Consider the following 16,280-nt stretch of genomic DNA (forward strand, 5'->3'; position numbering starts at 1 on the left):
ACCCAAAGGAAACCCATGCGGTCACAGGGAGAACGTACAAACTCCATACAGACAGCACCCATATTCGGGATAGAACCCGGGGCCCTGGCGTTGTAATGCAGCAAAACTACCGCTGTGCTGCCCAGGTTGATGGAGATTTTCAACAGAAGTGTCAATAGTGTGACAAGCTGAGCAGTATCTAGGGCCACTGGGGCAGTTGGTAAGATTTAGCATAGAATATCGAACAATACAGCACAGGAACGGGCTCCTCGGCACACAATGTTTGTGCCAAACATGATGCTAAGTTAAACTGATCTCATCTACGTGCATATGCTCCATATCCCTCTATTCCCTGTACTTCCATGCACCTATCTAAAGGCCTCTGAAAGGCCACTACCATATCTGCCTCCAACCACCACTTCTGGCAATGTTTTCCAGGCACCCGCTACTCTCTGTGTAAAAAACTTGCCCGCACATCTCCATTAACCCTTCTCCCTCTCACTTTATAGCTATGCCCTCTAATGTTGGGCATTTCCACCTTGGGGAAAAAGGTTCTGACTGCCTATCCTATCTGTGCCTCTCATAATTGTATATACTTCTATCACGCCTCCCCCCAACCTCCAATGTTCCAGAGAAAACAGTCCACGTCTATCCGACTTCTCCCTGGCAGCATTCTTGTAAACTTCCACTGCACCCTCTCCAAAGCCTTCACATCTTTCCTGCAACGGGGGCGACCAGAACTACAAGCAATGTTCCAAATCGGCCTCACCAAAGTACTATGGAGCTGCATCATGACTTACTGACTCTTTTATTCAATGCCCATGGTGTGCTCAATGAAAGTGTAATACAAAACATGATCCTCTGCACGCTAATGGTAATCCATGGGGAAATATCTTGATGATTTCCCAGTGTTGGGCTGCAGCAAGTCCTTACTCCAGCGAGGAGAAATGGAATTGCATTTAGAAGTTGTGGCAAGTGGGAATGATGGACGGTTGTGGTGGTGAGGCGGGGATATTATTCGAGTCTTATGAAACAAATTATGACGCAACAGCTTGCTGTAAACTGCAAAGTCTTTGTCTCTAAGCAGGAGCAAAGAACCAGGGGACATAATTATGAGATTAAGATGTTTTGAGTGAACATGAGCTGAATGCTTGAGTGACATTTCTTATTACTGGGCTTTTTTATCTTCTAAACATTTCATTGTTCATGCTCCTTGTTATTTGTGTCTGACAAAAGTCTTCACAGTAAAGCACAGCATGAATGATTCCAGCTTACTCCAGGTCATACATTTTTCTATGCGACAGAGATGTCGATTTTAGTCCGAATCTTTGCCCCAGTGCTTATCCATTTCTCCACTGTTCATCATCAACAATTTTCTTTGGAGTTTGAGTTTATTTTACAAGAACAACAAAGAGATAAATAAAAGATAGACATAAAATGCTGGAGTAACTCAACAGGACAGGCAGCATCTCTGGAAAGATAAATAAACTGTCCTATTTTGAAACCAACAAGTTTCAGGTACACTAAAGTGCATCTGTCAGCAAGTTGCTGAACTTCTGACAGCAGTTGATGTTTGTCTGGGTCTGCATCCAGGAGGCACTTAGATAAGTGTGAGTCCTCTGTTAAGCAGCTACTCAGGATGAACTTCATCAGGGACCAATGTATCCCAGACCTTTTTAGCAAACGCCCAGTCCACAAATAAGTGAATCATCTTCTCCTTTCCACCATAGACATTCAAAGTACAGTGAGAGCGAGACTCTGGCCATGCAGCAAGATCTGATGTGGAGGACTGTTAGTCAGGTGAAATCTTGTTGCTTGCTGGTGAGTTTTGGCCTTGAGGCATTCTACCAAATTACTTTGACAGTCTTCGAGGGAAACCACCTGCCAGTATGAGTTGAGTTATGAGTTGAGTTGAGTTGAGTTTATTGTTACGTGTACTGAGGTAGAGTGAAAAGCTTTTTACGTGTTAGCCAGTCAGCAGAAAGGCAATATGTGATTATCGAGCCACCCACAGTGTACAGATACATGATAAAGGGAATAATGTGAATAACCTTCAGTGCAAGATAAAGCCAGCAAAGTCTGATCATCGACAGTCCAATGAGGTAGATTGTAGTTTAGAACTGCATTCCAGTTGTTGGTAGGATGGCTCAGTTGCCTGATAGCATCCATCGTGTCCAGCAAGATGTTCTGTGCAGACCACTGTTTGATGAACTTGTGGTCAAAGGTGTTTTTTTCTGTAGAAACATTTCTATGAAGGTCAGGTAGTGGGACGGTCCATTTGAAAGGGACATTGCATGGTATCGGAGCCAGGCCCATCCTTTGCAACACAGGGCCGGTAACACCTCATCATGGAGTAACACTTGCTGTCTGCATACTTTGGGTCTCTGTATAGTCCGATGGAGCCGCACGCACAGACAGCCATCAGGATGAGGATTATCGAATGTCAGCTTATCCGGCCTCTATCCCTGGAGACTTGTACAATTGATGGATGCAATTTATCCTGGATAAATAGATGAAACAGAAGATGGCTTGGGTAACTGCCAAGGCAGAAGAGTGGGGTATGAGCCACACCTGTAACATGTACAGCAACACCCAGAGCACCTTGCACCTGATGACCAGGCTCTTACTAGACATTGAGAGGGACTATCCCCCCCATAGCATTGCCTATCTACTCCAGCCCATTACAGGACGCAGCCACTTTGATCCAGATCCCTCGTTCACCAAAGGATAGTGACCACCCACACCCCACATTCTTTGAACGCACACTTGGACCAAACGCACCTGCTCCTCCCAGCTCACCATTACGGTAAATATTTTTAACAAATCTATCTCGTTGATTCCCTCCCAAACCTTTTCCCTCTCTAAGGGGTACCTCCCAGCTCGTGTGCAGAACTGATTCTTCTGAGTGCAGCTGATGCTAACATTGCTGCCCCAGGCTAACAGGCACTGTGTTCATATTTGCACTTCCAATTGACTCAGGCTTGGGTACAGTATTCACAGTGAACCATAGGCCTTTATCAATACGGTGAGTGGGGTATACATGGTTTATAGAGAAGATCCACTTCCTGCCAACCATGCTGGTTCAGAGGCCATTCAGCATCTTAAAGATGGATGCAGTGTGGCCGAATCTCTAGGTTACACCTCTTGTTCTTGCAAGTTTGTGCTATTTTAATATATACAGTGGGAAGCTGCAGGAAACCGTGAGCCCTTTTTGAACTGTTAAAATGCACTGCAGCATATTCTTTTGATATCTGGCGCTTCTGAAACATAAACTAATAGGAAGAAACAAACCGATGATCTCTTGCAGTTAATAAAACTTTGAAAGCACCGCATTTTTGGGGTATTTTGTGACCTGTCTAATTGATTGGCAGGTAGAAAGGCGAGGATTTGACTCTTCCTACAGTCCTCTAGGTCATGTTCTGCACCATTTTATTCAACTTCACAGGGTTTCCTTGCGTAAATCTCTGAGATATGTGGATTAGTGAGGAGGAGCCTGGAATATGAGACAGGATGAAGACGTCACTGAGGAAAAGAGGAATCCTGTTATACTGGTATGTTGGGCCACTCCTTTGGAATTGTTTAATTAGTCCCTATCTTTATAGAACCAAAGAAAATATGAGAGGAATTGTCAAGTTGCAAGGTTAGTTTTGTTTTACATGTGATTTCTGTTTTCAAAAGATTTCCCCACCTAAAATACTTCACGATCTTAAGAACACCACCCAATGATGCACCAAAAAAATGTTAACTAGAAGTATTCCAGTTCAATTCCAGAGCTTTAGAGATACAGCACGGAAACAGGCCCTTCGGCCCACCGAGGCCACGCTGGTCATCGATCACCAATTCACACGTGTTCAATAATATCCCACTTTCGCATCCACTCCCAACACGTTACAGGCAATTTAATCTACAAACCCGCATGTCTTTGGGATGTTGGAGGATGCCAGAGTCACTCAGACGAAACCCAAGTGGTCACAAGGAGAATGTGCAAACTTCACACTGACAGCACCCGAGGTCAGGGTTGAACCCACGTCTCTGGTGCTGTGAGGCAGCAGTTCTACCAGCTATGCCACTGCGCTGCCTTTCGAGTTAGTTGGTCAGATCAGAAACAACAATTTTGTGACCTTTGGTCTCAGTGCCCCAGGGGTGAGGAGGAGACATTAAACTGCCCTTGACACAATGTCTGTTGAATAGATTGCTTGTGGCTGTCAATCGGACAGGACAGGGTAGAGCTTGGCTCGTCTGTCATGATTCTACCTTCGCTCACCCTCCAACATTATTGATGTGCGTGTGTGAGTGTGTGTGTGTGTGTGTGTGTGTGTGTGTGTGTATGTGTGTGCGTGTGTGCATGTCTGCACACTTGAATGTCCACAGGTGTACATGTGCAAGGTCATAGAAGTCACAGAAGACCAAGGAGCTGATCATCAACTTCCGTAGGTCACATAACGGGGAATATGCCCCGATCTCTATCAACGGGGACAGTGTGGAGAGAGTGTCCAGCTTCAAGTTTCTAGGCACTCACATTTCGGAGGACCTAACATGGTCCAATAACACTGCTGCGCTGGTCAAGAAGGCACAGCAAAGACTGTTCTACCTAAGAACACTGAAAAAGTCTGGTCTACCCCAACAGCTGCTGACGACCTTCTACCGCTGCACCATAGGGAGCATCCTAATGTATGGCATCCCTGTGTGGTATCTCAGCTGTACGGAGGCAGAAAGGAAAGCTCTACAGCGGGTAGTCCATAGAGCTCAGAGGACCATCGGAACACAGCTACCAGACTTGGAGGGCATCTACAACACACGATGCCTCAGAAAAGCCACCAGCATCCACAAAGACTCTTCACACCCCTGCAACAGTCTGTTTGAACTCCTTCCATCGGGCAGACGATACAAGGCCTTCTACACCCACACCTCCAGACTCAGGAACAGCTTCATCCCCAGGGCCATAGCTGCTATGAACCGGTCCTGCTGAGCCGGATGGTCACAATGCATAGTGATCCGGCACAGATCAACTTGCACTTTATCCTGTCTAAAACTGTTACAATTGTTTCGTTGGGTTGCTGTTGTCTAAATTAATTAAATTATTGCATCGTATGGGAGGCGCATTCCCAATCTCGTTGTACCCCTGGGTACAATGACAATAAAGATATATTGTATTGTATTGTATTGTATTGTATTGTGTGTGGTGGTGCATGCATTTATGTGTGTGTGAGTGTGCTTCTGTGTGTTTGTGCATGCGTATGAGATCAACGTGTGTAAAATGAAGGATAATCGGTGAAAGTATAAGAGATGTGCGGCTACAGTTGGCAATGCAGGTAAGACAGAGACAGCATAACAGCATCTTTAGGAAAAGTGTAACACAAAAAGCCAACTTAAGAAACTGGTATTTCATAAAATAAGACTAAGATTCAGCTAAGTTTTTATCCATTGGTTTTCTAACCCATCTCTCCTTTTATCAAGGCCAGCTTGTATTTGTTTAATACCACCATTATAATAAAACATTGTGCAGTAATGAAGTAAAGGCACTTCGCAAGATTGATCATCAGTGAAAGTTAGCACTGAGTCACAGAAGAACTTATTAAGCAGGCAGAAAATTGTCAAAGAAAGAGATTTTATTTGATAGTTCAGCCTGGACATTCCTGCCATGGCTTCATATTACACCGGGGACCAATGCACAGATTCTCGCCCAATTCTCTTTCACCCCACCCCCTCTCTTTGTGTTCTAATTGGAGCGACATTAAGCAATCATTCTAATGAACGATGGAAAGTCTGTGGACAAGTTACGCCAAATCAGTAATCAAATAAAGATATGGGAATGCAGACGTGGGAAGGTTCCTACATTCATAAATATTACAATACCCTGTTTATCATGAAATGAAAAAATTGTTTTCAGTTGTAAAACACAGAAATTAAGATGTTAATTTGTCCCCAGGTTCTATCTGTGATAATCTATTTTATGCTTAAACATTATAAGTTATTGTTCTGCTGTTTTCTCAGGAAAAAAAAAAAAGAAAATAGTTTTATAACATGAAGAGGTGCAAACTTTTGATAAAATACTTACAGTAGTCCAGGCTGTCTCTTTATCTCTGTTTTATATCTGCAGACTGTTAGAAAATTGAGAAAAGAAACATTTGAATTTCCTACTCCATTTGATAGATGTAAAACTCATATTCTGACTTCTTTTGCACTAAATAAAATTTAAGCAACAAAATTAATTTCACACAAGCTACTTTATTCATTTGTGAACAGAATTTACATCTCTCCTAATACAGCTTTAAACATTTTACAAATATAGATACATTTGCTAATAAAACACAAATATCTGAATTAGCAATAATATCTTTATTGGAACTGATCTTTCTCACATACGTTTTGGAATCTATTGGATCTTTTGCATGGTAATAATCTTGCAAACATTAAAGGATGATAGAGAAATAAGCAGAAATAAGCAGTCTGCAGAAGGGTCTCGATCTAAAATGTCATCTGTCCATTTCCCTTCACAGATTCTGCCTGATCTGCTGAGTTCCACCAGCAATTTGTTTTTGCCCAAGATTCCAGCATCTACGATCTCTTGTGTCTGTATTAGAGAAATGACTGATTTAAAGAAGACTGCGCCGTGGTGCAGCTTAGAGCTGCGGTCACACAGGTTCAGTGACCCAGGTTCACACCTAATCTCCAATGCTGCCTGCAAGGAGTTTGGAAGTTCACCCAAGCTCACACTTGTCAAAGGCATACAGGTTGGTAAGTCAACTAGCCAGTATAAACTGCACGTAGAGCATGGGTGAATAGTAGAATATGACACAAGTTGATGAGTTTACGGGTAGCACAAAATTGCATTAGTATTTCTGGGTTCTCGATGATTGGCACAACTTAATGATTAGAGGGCATGTTTTTGTGCTGTATGACTTTAAGAGAATGTGAAAGGGGAGCAAAGGTATTGCAACAGATTTTGTGAATGTGCTTCAAAAATTTAATCAAAGCGGAATAAATGAAAAAATGAACAAGGCATTGAAGACACAACAAAAATGATGAAGCAGCAAACTGTTAAAATGTGGGCTGAGATTCCATTGTATTTCCTTGCTCATTCGCAGCATTCACTCTGTAAAAGGTTTGTGACTTGATTCTAATACTGACTGCTTGACAGGAATGCAGAGGGCAGGTAGTTTAATTGCCAGCAGGGCACAAATTGCTACATTCCCAGTGCGATCTCCCTCCTCCCCTCCCCACTGCCATTTTAACCAGGTAGTCTGATTCTGCCGGTCCTTGTGAATTCATTTAAATAGGACACACATGGTATGGTTAAAAAATCTCCTGCACATTATCCTACAAATAAACTTAAGCAGCATTTTCAGTGGCATGCACTAGCACCTGCAACAAATACATCTTCCCTTAATGGATTGAAAGACACATTTCCAATTTCCAGATTGATGCTTTGTTTCAATATTTTTCCCTGCTTCCTTTTTGGTATTGGTTTATTATTGTCATGTGTACCGCAATACAGTGAAAAGCCTTGTTTTGCGTAGCTATCCGGGCAGATCATACCACACATGAGTACATTTAGTAGCGCAAAAGAGAAAATAAATGAATTGAAGAATATAATGTTACAGCTACATAGAGAATAAAGTAAGTGCACGGCTGCAATGGGGGTAGATTGGAAGATTGCAACTTCTTATTTGCAGACTGGACATAATTCTTACAGTTGTGCTCCCCACTGAACTGTAGAGTTTAAAATCTAAAGAACCAGGCTGGAGTATTCCGGATACTGAGACATGGAACAATTCTGACCTTTCATGGCCTTTCTCTCCTGATAGCCACCTTGAGTGTCACAATCCCTTTGGTTAAGCTTGTTGCCCATTCACAGGCCCGCTGTATCTCACACCTCATGTGGTTTTCCACAATAATTTCACCACATGGCCCATTCAAGGCTCTTCCAAAGATCGGCTGCCCACCAAAACTGCAGATCATGATCGAATCCTTCCACATCAACACAAAGGGGACAGTGCAGTTCAATGGCTGTTTCTCGGAGCCCTTCAACATCTGCAGTGGCGTCAAACAAGGCTGCGTCCTCGCTCCCACACTCCTGGGGTTTTCTTTGCTCTGCTCCTGAAACATGCCTTCGACACTGCAACAGAGGGGATCTACCTGCGTACTAGAACAGACGGCAGGCTCTTCAACCTCAACCGTCTCAGAGCCAAGACAAAAGTACGTGAAGCTCTCATCAGAGACATGTTGTTTGCCGATGACGCAGCAGTTGTGTCCCACACCCAGCAGGAACTACAGTCACTGATGGACCGCTTCTATTGGGCTTGCAAGGATTTCGGGCTGACCATCAGCCTGAAGAAGATGAACGTCCTGGGACAGGATACAGAGGCACCGCCTGTCACCACCATCAACGACGACGAACTCAGTGCCGTCCATCAGTTCACGTACCTCGGCTCCACTATCACCGACAACTTCTCCTTGGACACAGAGATTGACAAGAGGATCGGGAAGGCAGCTACAACTCTCGCTCGCCATGACAACTCAAATGTGGACCAATCCAAAGCTGACATTGAAGACAAAGATAGCAGTCTACAACGCCTGTGTCAACAGCACGCTGCTATACGGCAGTGAGACATGGACTACATATGCCAGACTGGATTGAAGACGCAACACCTTCCACCTTAGAAGCATCCGCTATATCCTGGGTATATCCTGGCAAGGCAGAGTGTCCAACGCCAAGATTCTGTCTCGCGCTGGCCTTCCGAGTATGTACACTACTCAGGCAGCACAGGCTGCGGTGGCTAGGCCATGTCCACCGCATGGAGGATGGCCGTATTCCAAAAGACATCCTCTATGGAGAGCTAACATCTGGGAGGAGAACCATCGGCCGCCCTCAGCTACGTTACAAGGATGTCTGCAAGAGAGATTTGAAGGTGCTAGACATCGATGTGGAGTCCTGGGAGAGCCTTGCAGCTGACCATACGAGGTGGAGAGGTACCCTGAACCAACATCTCAAAACGGGGGAAGAGAAACTGATGAACGCAGCGGCAGACAAGCGGGCATGCAGAAAGGAGCGCAGCAACTTCAACAGACCAGAGTCCACACACAGATGTGACCTTTGCGACAGAGACTGTCACTCCCGCATTGGCCTCTTCAGCCACAAGCGACGCTGCTCTACCCGAGGTGTGGAGCAAGCAGCCAACTAGGATGCATCACCCATGGTCAGCCTTGACCGAGGATTCACCACATTTTTCTTGTAGCAGAAGGAGCATGTCACAGAATCTATGATAGGATCACACCTGTAGATTGTTAATATTCTGCAATGTAAACCTCCATATTATATGTGACTTCAAAACATTAGAGGGCATATAAATTCACCCAGGAAAGCTCAATGTAGAATTTTAAGGGAATCAGGTTTGCCTCCTGGGAAACATTTTGTGCAGTTGGCTTCAGAAATGCTGGCAACAGATGTCTATCCCTCTACCAACTAATCTTCTCATTCACATTTCATTTTCCTTCTCTTTAAGTATTCTATTTGAAATTTGGAGACAACACTGTCTGAAAGTCGCCCGCACTCACAGGTATCTCCAAATACACACATTATCTTTCTCTCTCTCTCGCATTCTCCCATTGAAAGGGGTGCTTTTTCTAATTGCTTTAACATTTAGAAGTTCCTTTCCCAGCCTGTTCACATTCAGAGATGGCAACAATTCCAGTTCTCACACAAATAAGTGAGTGTCACACAGTGCTCACTCAATGTGATAGCACAAATAAAACTGACTAAAATAAATCTGCTATTCTTCTTTTGACTCGGAGAAAAATTGTCCATTTGAGATCATATCAGACTTGAACATGTGTAGGAAAGAATTGCAGATGCTGGTTTAAACCGAAGATAGACACCAAAAGGTGGAGTAACTCAGCGGGACAGGCAACATCTCTGGAGAGAAGGAATGGGTGATGTTTCTGGTCAAGACCCTTCTTCAGACTTGAACATTTTGGCTTGATCTTTGCTTTGGACTGAGATATGAAGTCAAATATCAAAGTTCTCACTTGCAATCTGAGTAAAAGATAAATTACGCAAATAAGAGTGAACAGCAGAAAACTAATTTCCACAGCATTCATGTGGATTTTATGAGAGTTTAAACTGAGGTAGTTAGAGTGATACAAAAGCAAAATACTGCAGATGCTGAAAATGAAAGCAGAAAATGCTAGAAATGCTCAGCAGATCAGTGAATAAGAGTGATGAAAAGTCACAGACCTACCCAGATACTGAATGGACAGTGAGGCATTCTGTGACTTTTATATGTGTCCAATGTTTTAGATATTTCAACAACATGATGTTGAAAGTGTCACCTCCCGGGAAAGATTTCCACCGAATGTGATATATTCCAACCAGCAAAGAATGCAGAAGAAAATCATCTCAGAAATTATTTGGAGCCAGGGAAAGGGAATTAATCCATTGAGAGCCCCTCAAGTACTTTCATGGGATGTCCCACTGCCAATTTTCAGAGAGCTTGGTGGGTGATCAAGAAGATTGGGTTATGACCAGTGTGGGAGGGTGGGCTTGGGGCAGTATTATCATGAGGGTTTTGTAGGACTTATCTGAGGTGCACTTGCTGTACTGAACATTACGAGTCAGGTTGCCTCTTACTCCCCTTAGAATCTTTCTTCCTCTTTGGAATGACATGATCCTGCATCTCCTGGATTATGCCCAGAAATTCCTGCCATTGCTGTTCCACCGTCATTCCTGCTAGGATACTTTTCCAGTTGACCTTGGCCAGCTCCTCTCTCATGCCTTCATAGTCCCCTTTGTTCAACTGCAACACTGACACTTCTGATCTAACCTTCTCCCTCTCAAATTGCTGATTAGAACTTATCATATTATGGTCACTACCTCCTAGTGGTTCCTTTACCTTGAGTTTCCTTATTAAATCTGGTTCATTGGACAACACTAAATCCAGAATTGCCTTCTCTCTGGTAGGCTCCAGTACCAGCTGCTCGAAGAATCCATCTCGGAGGCACTGTAGAAACTCCCTTTCTTGGGGTCCAGAACCAACCTGATTTTCCCAGTCTTCCTGCATATTGAAATCTCTAATAACCATAAAGGCATTACATTTGTTACATGCCAATTTTAACTCCTGCTGCAACTTGCACTCTATATCCAGGCTACCATTTGGGGGCCTGTAGATAACTCCCATTTATGTCTTCCACAATTCTATCCACAGCGACTCTGCATTGTCAGTCCGTATGTCACCCCTCGCAAGGGACTGAATTTCACCCCTCGCAAGGGACTGAATTTCATCCCTCACCAACGGAGCTACCCCAGCTCCTCTGCCCACCTGCCTGTCCTTTCTCTAGGACATATAACCCCTAATATTCAGTTGCCAGTGCCAATCCTCCTGCAGACATATCTCTGTAATCCCCACAATGTCAAATCTACCAATTTCTAACTGAGCCTCAAGCTCATCCACTTTACTTCTTATACTTCACGCATTCAAATAGAATACTTTTAATCCATTACTCACCTCACCTTTCACATCGATTCCTATTTCACTTGGCTATCCCATTGTGAGCTTTCTGTCTCGTAAATTCTGCTGTCTTTCTTAACCTTTTCTGTACTCTCGTTCCCTTTAGATCTGGGTGTCCTTGTTCATCAGTCACTGAAAGTAAGCATGCAGGTACAGCAGGCAGTGAAGAAAGCTAATGGCATGTTCATGACAAGAGGTGTTGAGTATAGAAGCAAAGAGGTCCTTCTGCAGTTGTACAGGGCCCTAGTGAGACCACACCCGGAGGCCAATTATAGACAATAGACAATAGGTGCAGGAGTAGGCCATTCGGCCCTTCAAGACAGCACCACCATTCAATGTGATCATGGCTGATCATTCTCAATCAGTACCCGGTTCCTGCCTTCTCCCCATACCCCCTGACTCCGCTATTCTTAAGAGCTCTATCTAGCTCTCTCTTGGCCTCCACTGCCTTCTGAGGCAGTGAATTCCACAGAATTACAACTCTCTGACAGAAAAAGTTTTTCCTCATCTCCGTTCTAAATGGCCTACCCCTTATTCTTAAACTGTGGCCCCTGGTTCTGGACTCCCCCAACATTGAGAATATGTTTCCTGCCTCTAACGTGTCCAACCCCTTAATACTCTTATATGTTTCGATAAGATCCCCTCTCATCCTTCTAAATTCCAGTGTATACAAGCCTAGCCGTTCCAGTCTTTCAACATATGACAGTCCTGCCATTCCGGGAATTAACCTAGTAAACCTTTGCTTGCACGCCCTCAATAGCAAGAATATCCTTCCTCAAATTTGGACACCAAAACTGCACACAGTACTCCAGGTGCGGTCTCACTAGGGCCCTGTACAACTGCAGGACCTCTTTGCTCCTATACTCAACTCCTCGTGTTATGAGGCTTGTCATTGGCTTTCTTCACTGCCTGCTGTACCCGCATGCTTCCTTTCAGTGACTGATGCACTAGGACACCCAGATCTCATTGTATGTCCCCTTTTCCTAACTTGACACCATTCAGATAATTTGCCTTCTTATTCTTACCACCAAAGTGGATAACCTCACGCTTATCCACATTAAACTGCATCTGCCATGCATCCGCCCACTCATATAACCGGTCCAAGTCACCCTGCAACCTCATAGCATCATCCTCACAGCTCACACTACCACCCAGCTTTGTATCATCTGCAAATTTGCTAATGGTACTTTTAATCCCTTCATCCAAGTCATTAATGTTTATTGTAAATAGATGCGGTCCCAGCACCGAGCCTTGCGGTACCCCACTAGTCACTGCCTGCCATTCTGAAAGGGACCCATTTATCCCCACTCTTTGCTTTCTGTCTGTCAACCAATTTTCTATCCATGTCAGTACCCTACCCCCTATACCATGTGCTCTAATTTTGCCCACTAATCTCCTATGTGGGACCTTGTCGAAGGCTTTCTGAAAGTCGAGGTACACCACATCCACTGGCTCTCCCCTGTCAATTTTCCTAGTTACATCCTCAAACAATTCCAGAAGATTAGTCAAGCATGGTTTCCCCTTCATAAATCCATGCTGACTCGGAACGATCCTGTTACTGCTATCCAAATGTTCCACAATATCGTCTTTTATAATTGACTCCAGCATCTTCCCCACCACTGATGTCAGACTAACTGGTCTATAATTTCCCGTTTTCTCTCTCCCTCCTTTCTTAAAAAGTGGGATAACATTAACTACCCTCCAATCCACAGGAACTGATCCTGAATCCATAGAACATTGGAAAATGATCATCAATGCATCCACAATTTCTAGAGCCACCTCCTTAAGTACCCTGGGATGCAGACCATCAGGCCCTGGGGATTTATTAGCCTTCAGTCCCATCAATCTACCCAACACCATTTCTTGCCTAATGTAAATCTCCTTCAGTTTCTCCGTCTGGCCACTAGAACATATGGGAGATTGTTTGTATCTTCCTTAGTGAAGACAGATCCAAAGTACCGGTTCAACTCATCTGCCATTTCCTTGTTCCCCATAATAAATTCCCCTGCTTCTGTCTTCAAGGGACCCACATTTGCCTTGACTATTTTTTTCCTCTTCACATACCTAAAGAAGCTTTTACTATCCTCCTTTATATTATTGGCTAGCTTACACTCGTACCTCATCTTTTCTCCCCGTATTGCCTTTTTAGTTATCTGTTGCTCTTTAAAAGATTCCCAATCCTCTGGCTTCCCACTCTTCTTTGCTATGATATACTTCTCTTTTATTTTTATGCTGTCCTTGACTGCCCTTGTCGGCACGGTTGCCTCTTACTCCCCTTAGAATCTTTCCTCCTCTTTGGGATGAATTGATCCTGCAACTTCTGCATTGTTCCCAGGAATACCTGCCTTTGCTGTTCTACCGTCTTCCCTGCTAGGGTCTCTTTCCTGTCAAATCTGGCCATCTCCTGCCTCATGCCTCTGTAATCCCCTTTGCTATACTGTAATACTGACACTTCCGATTTCTGGATTCTCTGGATGCTTTTAAGAGAGAGTTAGATAGAGCTCTTAATGACAGCGGAGTCAAGGGTTATGGGGAGAGGGCCAGGAACAGGTTACTGATTGTGGATGATCAGCCATGATCACCTTGAATGGCAGTGCTGGCTCGAAGTGCCGAATAGCCTACTCCTGCACCTATTGTCTATTGTCTATTATCCTTGTCTTTCCAAATTGTCTCACCCCCCCAATATTTAGTTTAATCCCCACCCGTGTTGCAGTGGCAAACCTGCCTGCCAGAATGCTGGTCCCTCGCCTGTTAAGATGCAACCCGTCCCTTTTGTACAATTCACCCTTACCCCAAAACAGATCCCAGTGGTCTAAGAATCTAAATCCCTGCCCCCTGCACCAGCTCCTCAGCCACACATTCAGGTCCCTTATCTCCCTGTTCCTGCCCTCACCAGCACGAGGAACTGGAAGCAAACCGGAGATAACTACCCTGGAGGTCCTGCTTTTCAGCCTTCTTCCGAGCTCTCTCAATTCATGCTGCAGAATCTATTTCCTCTTTCTCCCGACGTCGTTTGTGCCAACATGCACAACCACATCCGGCTGCTCACCGTCACCCTTGAGGATGCTCTGCAATCAGTCCGTGACGTCCTGGACCTTGGCACCAGAGGCAACACACCATCCTTGAATCCCGCCTGTTGCCGCAGAAACCTCTGTCTGTACCTCTCACTATGGAATCCCCTACTACCACGGCTCTGCCTGACGTCTGTCTCTTCGGGTTTGCTTCAGCGCCACGTTTTGACTCGCAGACCTGTCCGCCGCTCAGACTGGCAGTGACTTCTGACCCGACAGCTTCCAAGAGAGTGAACCTGTTTTCAAGGGGTGCACCCTCCGGGGTCTCCTGTACTCCAAGCTTCCTTCCCTTTCTCATCGTCACCCACCTTCTCTCTTCCAGGAAACTCGTTTTCCCAGATGATCCTGATGTCATCCAGTTGCCTCTCCAGTGCCCCAACATGGTCCTTCAGGAGCTGAACCTGGACACACTTTCCACAGGTGTAACAGCCAGAGGCACCATCAGTGTCCCTAACCTCCCACATCCTGCAAGCATCACACTGAATCAGTTTACCTGTCATTTCTTCACTGCATCTCACCCTCTCCAACTTTTGGCGTAGTCTTCACCCTCAGCCTCCTCGCCGAAGACTCTCGAGCCAAAGACTCGCACTTTTCTCACAAGGCACTTCCATCGACAAGGCCGCTCCCTGACAGGCAAACTCAGGAGAGAAAGAATTTGACTGCATCTCTGTCTAAAATGGGTGACCCCTTATTTATTAAACAGTGACATCTCGTTCTAGATTCTAGGATCAGGCTGGATTGAACATGTTCTGGCTGAATTGTCTTTGAAAATGAGGTGTGTATGAATTTTAATTAAGTTGGCTGCACAAGCTAATTTTCCCAACTGACTTGGCAGTGCTTTGTGACAGCTACACCTTCAATATCATGGATCAGTTTATTTTACATGCATGGTAATTTCAATTTGCATTTTTCTGTTATGTCAAACAGTCAAACAATTAAGAGGGGTCATGAAGGGATGGGTGTGCAGATGATGATTCCTTTTGCGGGAGAGCTTGGAACTGGGGGTCAATAGGACAGTGAGGAAGTGAAACATTTTCTCTGACCATCGCAAATCTTTGGGCTTCTCGAGAAACAGGTAGACAGTGGCATTTAAGAGATATTTAGATATCTCCTATCGATTGTTATCATGTCTCCCGGGTCACGTGTGGCTGTGCCTAACGGCTGCGGCTCTCTGGCAGTCTGTTTGTCTTTTTTTTGTGTGTGTCGGTGTTGGGATGGTTTTTGTTTCTGTTTTTGGCTGTGTATGTGTGGGGGGTGTGGGGGGTGTGGGGGGTGTGGGGGGGGGTGGGGTGGGGGGTGTGGGGGGGGTGGGGTGGGGGGTGTGGGGTGTGGGGGGGGGGTGGGGGAAACCTTTCTTTTATTAGGTCTCTTCCCCGGGGCGCAGCTCGGCCACGGGGCCTTCCATCGCCTGCGGGGCCTTCCAGCACGGCCGCTGGACTTAACTTCGTCGGCGCGGCTCGGCCGCGGGACCTAACAGTGCCCGGCGCGGCTCGGCCGCGGGGCCTTCCATCGCCCGGTATGGCCGCGGGACGGTTCAGTGCTCGGTGCGGCTCGGCCGCGGGGCCTTCCATCGCCCGGTGCGGCTCGGCCGCTGGACTTAACATCGCCGGCGCAGCTCGGCCACGGGACGTTTCAGTGCCCGGTGCGGCTCGGCCGCGGGACCTTCCATCCCATTGCGGGGGCTGTGCGTGTCGGTTGCCTCGGTAGGGGTCGCGCTGCCTGT

General features: G+C 45.4%; 1 long non-coding RNA gene across 1 annotated transcript; it reads left to right on the forward strand.

Moving 5' to 3' along the window:
- The first annotated feature begins 3,423 nt into the window (after positions 1-3,423).
- LOC144596262 (uncharacterized) lies at positions 3,424-15,307 on the forward strand. Its single transcript, XR_013547581.1, has 3 exons — positions 3,424-3,530; positions 6,480-6,717; positions 15,277-15,307. It is a non-coding gene; the product is annotated as an uncharacterized LOC144596262 (long non-coding RNA).
- The last annotated feature ends 973 nt before the right edge of the window (positions 15,308-16,280 follow it).

Source organism: Rhinoraja longicauda, chromosome 8, assembly GCF_053455715.1.
Source record: "Rhinoraja longicauda isolate Sanriku21f chromosome 8, sRhiLon1.1, whole genome shotgun sequence".
Taxonomy (NCBI): Eukaryota; Metazoa; Chordata; class Chondrichthyes; order Rajiformes; family Arhynchobatidae; genus Rhinoraja; species Rhinoraja longicauda.